This window comes from Alligator sinensis, unplaced genomic scaffold (assembly GCF_000455745.1).
Source record: "Alligator sinensis unplaced genomic scaffold, ASM45574v1 scaffold693_1, whole genome shotgun sequence".
NCBI classification, from domain to species: domain Eukaryota; kingdom Metazoa; phylum Chordata; order Crocodylia; family Alligatoridae; genus Alligator; species Alligator sinensis.
Window position 1 is genome coordinate 1,468,555 of NW_005841987.1, and position 9,838 is coordinate 1,478,392.

Below are 9,838 nucleotides of genomic sequence, written 5' to 3' on the forward strand. Positions count from 1 at the left end.
CCAAAGTCTGGAATGGGCTCCCAAGGGAGGTGGTGCTCCCCCCTACCCTGGGGGTCTTCAAGAGGAGGTTAGATAGGCGTCTAGCTGGGGTCATCTAAACCCAGCCCTCTTTCCTGCCTATGCAGGGGGTCAGACTTGATGGTCTATTGAGGTCCCTTCCGACCATTACATCTATGAATCTATGAAGATATGCCCCCCTGTGCAGAAGTTGTCAGTCTCTGGAACTGGTGTATCGTGCAATACACTTCTTGGAAGTGGACCTCTGAAATGTCAAAATGCCTTAATGGACAGTTGGTAGGAAATCAGGGACTCTATTTTCTCAAACTGACAAAATGACCAAGAAGATTATTTTGAACAATTTGCCTTGGACATCAACAAAAAATTATAGGGAGGGCTTATTTGTTGACTTACTCATCCTGTGGGGAACTCTTAGTTTTCCTACCTGTATCTCCTGTTTCACAATTCCTGTGCAAGGTGAGGCAGGGCATGTGTATATATATATGAGCCTACTAGCCTGTTTCACGGGTCAGATTATGGACCTTTTTGACATGTTTAGAAGGAACGTCTTGATCTACTAGGGAGATTCTCCAGTGAGGAGGATACTGCATGTGAATCTGTGCATCCTCCCCCTCACAGGAGGTGTGCTGAATCATCAGCAATCATACAATTCAAGGATGGTCTCTATTGTGGTTCATTTGCTGAATTGGCCATCAGGGGTAGAACAGGTGTGTGCGCCATGTTGGAGCCATTCTTATATGTAGCAGAAGAGATTCACTTGCCTATTTAAGTAAGCTGTGGTGTGGGCTTGGTGTTTTGTGAGATCTTCCTATGTAAAGCTTCCATTTCAGCTATGTAGGACTAACCCCTGTGCCTAAAGTGCAGTGGCTTATCTCTCAGCTCTGCCATGTGCCAAATACATCCAGCTGCCATTTCAGTCCACCCCAGCACTTTTTGATTTCTGAGGCAAGCTGTCCAAGACTCTGATTTTACTGTTCAGTTAAAGGTGTAATGGACTCCGATGCGTGATCCCAACAATTGTGCTTTCCCATGACATGTGCATAGTAGGAGGTGTTATTGTTGGGATCATGCATCAGATCTCCATCATGCCATATTGCTGGTGCAGGGGGAGCCCAGGATCATGAAGGGTTGGGTGCCTGATAGTCATTGCTCATTGGCTGGCTTTGGAGAATCTTGGGGCCATTCAAATCACCCTTCCCCACCACGAGGTGATCACTGCTGCTGGCCAACCATCAACTGTTCATTAACAGATGAGGACTGTTCTGGGGCAGTCCCGATCTGCAGTTGGCTAGCAGGGATTGCCACTGGGGCTCCAGCTCTGAGGCAGTCCCTACTAGCCAACGATCAGCAGATCATCATGACCTCAGGCTTTGAGCCCTGGGGCTGTCCCAATCTTCCATCAGCTGGCAGGGACTGTCCTAGGACTGGAATTCCAGGGTGATCCCTGGCAATTGGCGTTCAGCTGATTGGGATGGCCCTGGGGTTTGAGCAGCAGGACTACCCTGATCTCCTGCTAGCTGGTAGGGACTGCCCTGGGATTACAGTCCTGGAGTAGTTCCTACCAGCTGATGAGAAATTGGAACAGTCCTGGGGCTTGATTCTCTAGGTCATCCCACTCTCCTGTTAGCTGGCAGGGACTGCCCAAAGTGGTCCTGATGCGCCATCAGCTGGCAGGGGCCACATGGGGGCTTGAGTTCCAGGTGGTCCCTGTCAGCTGATTTGGATAGCCCCATACTGGTGGCTGTCCCAATCTGCTGTCAGATGACAGGGACCACCTGAGCCACAAAGATACTACACATTTTTCAAGAAATATCTTTGCAGCTTGTGATTTTTATGGCACCATACATTCTTTGAATGTGTGGCCACTTGCTATTTCTGGTGCAATTAACACTTTAATTGTGGCACAAAAATAATGTATACTAGGGCCTGTAGTCATTTCCTCACTAATTCTTCTACCTACCAGTGCTGAAATTCCTTTAAGAACTTAACCAAGGTGCTTCCTCTGGTTGAGAGAGAGTCTCTCAGGGGACCCTCACAAGCATGATGGCCCCACTTGCTTGCTATTACATCTCTCTAGGAAGGTGACCTTCCCATTTGCCATCACATTAGCAAGAAGGTAAGGTTAGATCTGGGCTGCCCTGTACAAGGTTTTTCTGCAGACTCATCCCAAATTCTTATCTAAAATTATCCCTGAATTTCACAGAAGTCATCATATTCAGTTACCAAACCCTTACTGTTTAAAACTTTTTCCCCCAAACTTACCAAACTTTTCCTCAAAACCTTACTGCTTAAAATCAGAGCCTTTGCCCACATGGACTGTAGCCTTTTTTTAAAAATCTCCCCAGTTTCTGGAGACGAGAGCTCTAAAGACCAGTAATTTCAGTTTAGGGACAGAATAATTGGAACTTGAAGCTGTTAGATTGAACTATGTAGTCATGAGACGAACCCACATCTGGTGTTCAGAATATATTTCACCAAGGCCCAAGTGAAATCAGTGGCTTTTCCATGTAACATTGATTCCTAATATCTGTAGGGCAGCTACCCTAAGGCAGTTACTAACAGCAAACACCGTATTATCATGGAGGCTTCCAGGGCAGACACTGCATTGGGTAAAGAAATCTTGCAGTTGTTTGCCTGGGTCTCTGTGACCCATTTCCCAAGTAAATTAGCTGTGCTTTGAAATCATCTTAAGTGGAATATGCATATTGCATTCAAAGGATGTAATTAGAGTTCTTTGAGATGTGATGTCTATGTGCGTGTTCTCCATCCTCTGCCCTTTATGCCCTGCACTGCCCTTTATTCCCTCAACGTGGAATGCTCAGGGAGGCAAAGCATGTGCATGCTATGAGATACTGCTAGGGTAAAAACGCTGAAGTGCATGAGGCTTACATCCACAGTGGAGTATGCATATGGATGACCCATCTTGAAGGGCTTAAGTAGGTAACAGGAGTAGGTAACTAACCTCTCTCTGCTTGTCTACACTTTAGAAGCATTTATTAATAAAAACTAAGAAGCATCTTCCAAAAAGAAATAGTTCACCTGAGGCAGGAGGGCAAATATTGTAGTATAAAGAAAGCTGTGTGATCTAAACAGGGAATTAGGAGTCACTGCTCCTTTGTTCCATCCTTGGCTCTGCTGCTGAATTGCTGATGGAGGTTTGGGCAAATCACTTAACTTTTAATTTCATTTTCTCATCTGTAAAATAGAGATAACACCACCTACCTACCTCACAGGGGCGTTGTGATGTTTAATTAATATTTGTTAAGCTCTTTGGCATTCTTGGATGAAAGCAGATAAATACAACTGTTGTTAATAAAAGAAAAATGCCAGGCAGAAGATGCAGTTTGATGGGAGAGAGAACTACGGGGAAAGTTAGGTTTTTTTGTTGTTGTTATTCTAAGCTCATTTCTGCAAATGTACATGAAAGATGCTGGGTTAGAAGTTATGTAGTCATTAGGCTTGTTTACTGAAAACACATTTCTTCTTATAATTATCTGGCAATTTGGACTTAGAAACTGGCTATCATGCCTTTTTTTCTCAGAACGTTTAAACACATGGTTTAGTGCTTAAAAATGGAGCAGCTGATCATTACTTCTTATGTGGTCTTCACAAGAAGAGTTATTTATGTTGTGGCCACAAAGAAACAGTTGCATGGCTATTGTACCCCCAAGAAAAAGTTATGGATTCAATAGAAAGTTTTCTACTCTATCAAAGCATTCTGCTAGGGGAAAGGTGCTTTGAGATAAATACTAAGAGCTAATACAGGTAGTAATATATTTAATTTATACATGTACAACATATGTAGAGGGTGATTGATCGTTTTAAAACCAAGATTTTTCAATCCCAGTGTTCTGAGTGGAGAAAGATAGGAAGATCTACACTACACCCATCTCTTGATAAGTGTAAGAGAACTTCCTTTGAAAGATGGATTTTGAAATTCTGAAGATCCTTCACATTCAGAGTAAAAGTGTTGTAGGTTTATCTGACTTCGGTTAAAGGACAAAGGAAAGCTTGGTAGAAGTTAGCCTTATTCAGTCCATCTGCTGCTTACAAGAAGAGGAGAATAATGCCTATACTATTATTGTAGTGGTAGCAGTACTTAGAGCATTAAACAGGATGCCTTTTTAAAGGGGTGTTTTGAAGTTAGGCATGCAGTTCCACTGAGTTCCTTTGAGAGTTGAGCACCTAACTCTCTTATATGCTTTTGAAAATTCCAGAGTTAGTATTATTCATAACAACTAGAATTGGACATTTCTGGTATTTCATCAATGGCCAGGGGGAAAAAATTGCAAAAGCTTGAAGAAAAGCAAGTGAGTTATTGTAGACCTATAGTATTTTTTATCTTATCAGAACTTATTATAACTATTTATTGTTTCCCATTCATAACACTAAGCCACTGTGGTCTAACAGCTAAACTAGTCTTACTAGTTCCATTTTTGTAAGAATACTTTGTAAACTTTTGGATGAGCAAATTATTTAAGGTTGGAAGTGCTGTGAAATCCCCCTGGGGGACAGAAATTTTATAAATATTTCTTGCACATCAAGAGACATTATAGGTGTCATCAGATACCTGGCAAATATTATAAAGGTCATCAGCATGTCAGTGGTGTTTATAAATAAGCAGACACATGAGTAGGTCTGAATCATCAGCCAAGAAATACACACCTTGTAATACAAGATATTTACTTTTGTTGTGCCCAAGCTACTATTTCCATTAGACCTAAGAAAACAGTCCCTCTACCTAGACACTGACCAGAGTGGAAAAAGCACACTTCTCTTCCGTATTTCTCTTTCTTACTCTTACTCATTCAAAGTATTGGGGAACACAGTTCAGCCCTCATCTTCCCCTGATGGTAGTAAAAAGCTGGTTGATTTATTTTCTTTTAAAATCCACTCCTTTGCTAGATACTGCTGAAAGGGAGAAATAGTGGACTGCTCATATCTCTTGGGTCGTCCACACTAGAGAAGTTTGGCTTGCCAACCACAGTGTGTTCCTTTTAGAATGTGTGTAACACCTCTTTTACATTTTCTTGCAAAACTGTTTCTTGCTTTGAGACATGTTACAACCACCATTTGGATTAGATTCTCTCCCAGCAAGGTTATGTCCTTCACTATGCCAATTTCTTCCCTCCTGATTTTGAAGTCAGTGTATTAGTCACAAAGAAACCCAAGTCCTGGTATTGTCCCTCCGTACACACACTACTTGCACTGCTTAGATCATCTGTCTTATCTGTCTCTGCTTTTCCTCTAAGTTGTCTGGAAATTGATTTCCAGGGGTCAAAAAAATGGCAGGGAAAAAAAAACCTGGTGAAATGCACATTCAGCTAGTGCACGCTGTTCAAACGTGGAGCTGGGCCACCTGAAGCTGTGCTGTGGCTGCCGGCCAGCCTTCATGTAGCAGAATTGCCATGGCTGTAGCCCTAGAAGGCTGCCAGGAACCCATGCACTGCTGGGTTCCTGGCAGCCTCCCCTACTCCACCCGGGGAAACTTGCCCTATGCCAAAGCACATGGACATTCCCTGGGGACAAGTAGTGGTGGTGCAGGGTGTGTCGTCGCTACTTGTCCCCAGGAAACCAAACATCCACACACATCTGGACGCACCCTAAGAATGCAAGCTGTATCATCATACTAGCTTATTAATGCCATGAAAATAGTACCCTTAGCATATTTTTATGTTAGTCCCTACAGAATTATGAGAATGTTCTTAAGGGTACTCATTTCTAGCTAACAACTCTTAATACATGGGTCAGACTCATCCAATCCAGACTGGGAGGTGGCCCAGGGGGTCAGTCCAGGGCACTGCATGCAGCCTGTACCTGAGTTCTACTATGGAGCGTGTAGTGCTAGGTCCAGCCCACATGCCCTAGACAGAATGCACTGGGTTGAAGCCTGCTGTCCGGATGGCCTCTGTGACCACCACTGAGTGCCAGCTGCCAGTACCATTCAGGCTGGACCCTGAGCTGTATGCAATCCAAGGGGTTTGGGGTGTGGGCTGCATATTCTGGACTGACCCTCTGTGCTGCCTGCAGTCCTGGGTCCTTCCTGTACAGTGTGTCCCCATGCTGGTCCCAGGGACTGGGGGTTGCTGCATGTGGTGCTCAGGCTGGACTTAGTGTCACGGCCGCTTCACAGAAGCTCAGTCCTGGTCTGGCCCACAGATTGGCTCATGGTCTCTAATCCGACTTGTTTAAGGCTTGTCTGGCTGGCAGACAGAACTTGTATCTGTGCTGGCTGGTAAAGGTTAGTTGATTCACTGAGTGGTGAACGGTCTTTTTTTTTCCTTTCATGTTGACCACTGTATGCAATTTTGGTAAGATAGCTGGAATTCCAGAAGAAAGGGTTTATTTCATGGTGAAATCACTGTGGTTTTTGGCTGATTTGTGGACAGTGGTATGGTAAGACAAAGTTAAGCATTATATTTGATCCTTTAACCATGGCTTTCCTGATTTGGCTTAATATTTTTTGCAATTAGAGTATTCTTCTGATAGTATTTTTATTTATTTTTTTACTAACAGGAGCCTGACTCAATTTTGACGGTTTCTTGAAGTTTCTATAGGAATATATTGTAAACTGACCAAAGATAAATTCTTCATGACACAAGTGCTTATTTTTTATTATTAGATATACCTGTTGCTTCTCTCTGTGGCAGTATAAAATACCTTTCAGATTCCTTTAGGCTTATAAATAGAACTTTTTAAATTCCATGTCGTGTTTTAAATTTCATGTTGTGCTATTTGAAATCAACTGAATTCTTTATACATGTTTTCATGGCTCATTAGGTAATAAAGTGCAAGTAAGCCACTGTTAATACTTTTCATTACCTGTTATATTCCAGATACTGCACTGCACCAGTTTCTGTTGGGTGAAGCAGAAAAGGAGTGTTGGGCAGCTGATTACAGCTCTTTGACTGGCTCTGTATAGAATGAATCCAATAAAGTGTTGCTCTAACTTCATCCAGCTGGTTATGATTCTCAAGGGAATCTTTGCCATCTGTGGATAGCCAGAGGTCATCATACTTTGGTCATGCCCCTTAACTTCCCATTATCCCACAACTGTACTTTAAATGGCAGAACGGGAGCTAGCTACACTGGATCTGTGCCCTTTTGGGACTTCTCGATGCCAGGGAAATCCTCATTGGAAAAACCAAAGCCAGTATCCATTTCATTTGCATTGCTAGATCAAGTCAGATTTTGTGACTTTTTAAATTTGTCAGGTTAGAATGTACATTTGCTTTTCAAATTGCAGTTACTTCTGGTGTACAAATTGTTTCAAAGTACTTTGTGTGCTTTTACTCGCAACAGGAAATTTATCTGATAATACACCAGTGTGTCAAAAGTTAGCAGCCTTTGGAGTATTTTAGAGTAGTTTCTGCACTCCAGATGTACATGATATAACTTCTTTAATCTCAGCTATGCTCTCTGGATCTGTTACCTCGTTTTTCCTTTTCTGAAAATAGAAGGTATATTAAATTTTTAAGTACTATTTTCAAGGGGAAATTAGTAGAATCAGCCACTATAGTTACAATGATACCTATAGAAGAGTTCATCTAATGTGAAAATATTAAGACACTGCAATTTAAGAAAACGCCATTATATGATAAATTTTGTTTTTTCTTGTCTTAATAACTAAACATTTCTACTTTAGTGGAAAAAAGGAACAATGCTTTGGTATAGGAAGAACTTAGGTCTATTGCAACTTAAAATTTCTAAAAAATATTCAGTGCTGCTGCCAATATCAACCTAAGTTTTTCCTCATGCAGTCACTTTTTTTACTGTGTTGCCATTAGTTGCTGAAGCTCCTTTCTTCATGCAAGACACTTTCAAGAAAAGGCAAAGGTGATTGAAGAAAATGATTTTGTGCCCTTATCATACTTTTGGTGATTTTTCTGTATGTATTTCTTCTGTGTTGCTTTTCACAGAGGACAAAACATTTTATTACAAGTTTCATAGTTTCATAGTAGCTAGGGTCAGGAGGGACCTGAACAGATCATCTAGCCTGACCCCCTGCCACAGGCAGGAATGAAAGATCCCAGACAGGTGATCATCTAACCTCTTTTTGAATTTGCCCAAGGTAGGGGCGAGGACCACTTCCCTAGGAAGTTGGTTCCAGATTCTGGCTACCCTAACTGTAAAATATTGCCTTCTGATCTCTAACCTAAACCTATTCTCCATCAGCTTATTACCGTTGTTCCTTGTCACCCCAGGTGGTGCTGGGGAGAATGGGGCTCTTCCTATTTACTGATGATCTCCCCTGATGAGTTTGTAGGCAGCCACCAGGTCTCCCCCCAGCCTCCTCTTGCTGAGGCTGAACAGCTTCAGGTCCCTCAGTTTCTCCTCATAGGGCCTGCCCTGCTGCCCTCTCACCAAATGGGTGGCCCTCCTCTGAACTCTCTCCAGGCTGGCCACATCCTTTTTAAAGTGCAGTGCCTAGTACTGGACGCAGTACTCCAACTGCGGCCTGACCAATGTCGCATAGAGGGGGAGCATCACCTCTCTGGACTGGCTTGAGATGCATCTTTGGATGCATGACAAGGTATGGCTCACCTTGCTGGCTGTGGTCTGGCATTGGTGGCTCATGCTCATCTTGGAGTCAATAATGACTCCAAGATCCCTTTCTGTGTCTGTGCTTCCAAGAGGGGAACTCCCCAACTTGTATGTATGCTGTGGATTCCTTCTCCCAAGGTGCAGCACCCTGCATTTGTTTATGTTGGACCCCATCCTATTCTCCTCTGCCCACTTTTGTAGTCTGTCTAAATCTAGTTGTAACCTCTCTCTCCCTTCATGTGTCCACCTCACCCCACATCTTAGTGTCATCAGCAAACTTGGACAGCGTGCTTTCCACCCCCTCGTCCAAGTCGCTGATGAAGATGTTAAACAATGCGGGCCCGTGGACCGATCCCTGTGGGACCCCACTGCTCACATCTCGCCAGGTTGAGTACGACCCGTCCACCACTACTTTCTGGGTGCACCCCATCAACCAATTTTTTACCCATCCAACTGTGTAGGCATCAATGCCACAGTCGCCTAATTTATTGATGAGGATGGGGTGAGAGAGAGTGTCAAAGGCCTTCTTAAAGTCTAGAAAGACTACATCCACGGCCACACCATCATTCAAGGATTTACTTACTTGGTCATAACAGGCAATCAATTTGGTCAGGTAGGACCTGCCTTTGATGAACCCATGCTGATTGCCCCTGAGCATGATCTCTCCTGCTGGCCCCCCACAGATGTGCTCCTTCATGATTCTCTGAAAGATCTTCCCGAGCACCGAGGTGACACTTATGGGCCTATAGTTACTTGGGTCCTCCTTCCTCTCTTTCTTAAAAATTGGGACCACATTACCTGGTTTCCAGTCCTTCAGCACCTGGCCAGATGACCATGAATGCTCATACAGCTGGGCCAAGGGCTCTACAATGACCTCTAGCAGCTCCCTCAAGGGGTGGAGGGCATCTGGACCTGCAGCTTTAAAAATGTCCAGCCCTTTCAGAAGATCCCTAACTACATCTGTGCTGACCGAAGGCCTGACAGAGCTATCCCCGAGATTGTCCCTTCCTCTGGTAGGAGGGATGTCCCGGTCCCTGTTCAAGAAAGCAGACGCAAAGAAACTGTTAAACATATCAGCTTTCTCTTCTGGCCTAGTCACAGGATTACTGTTTGTGTCTTGCAGGGGCCCTACATTGCCTGGTGCCCTCTTCTTGCTCCCAATGTACTTGAAAAGGACTTTTTGTTGTCCTTAATCCTGGACGCTAGCCTGAGTTCCATCTCTGCCTTGGCCTTCCTAATAGCCCTCCTACATTTACGGGCTGAGGAGGAGTACTCC

The 9,838-nt window shown here is 43.6% G+C and overlaps 1 protein-coding gene across 8 annotated transcripts in view; it reads left to right on the forward strand.

The window, feature by feature from the left end:
- Positions 1-9,838, forward strand: part of GTDC1 (glycosyltransferase like domain containing 1) — a 317,443-nt gene that overhangs the window by 76,442 nt on the left and 231,163 nt on the right. The window lies entirely within an intron of this gene.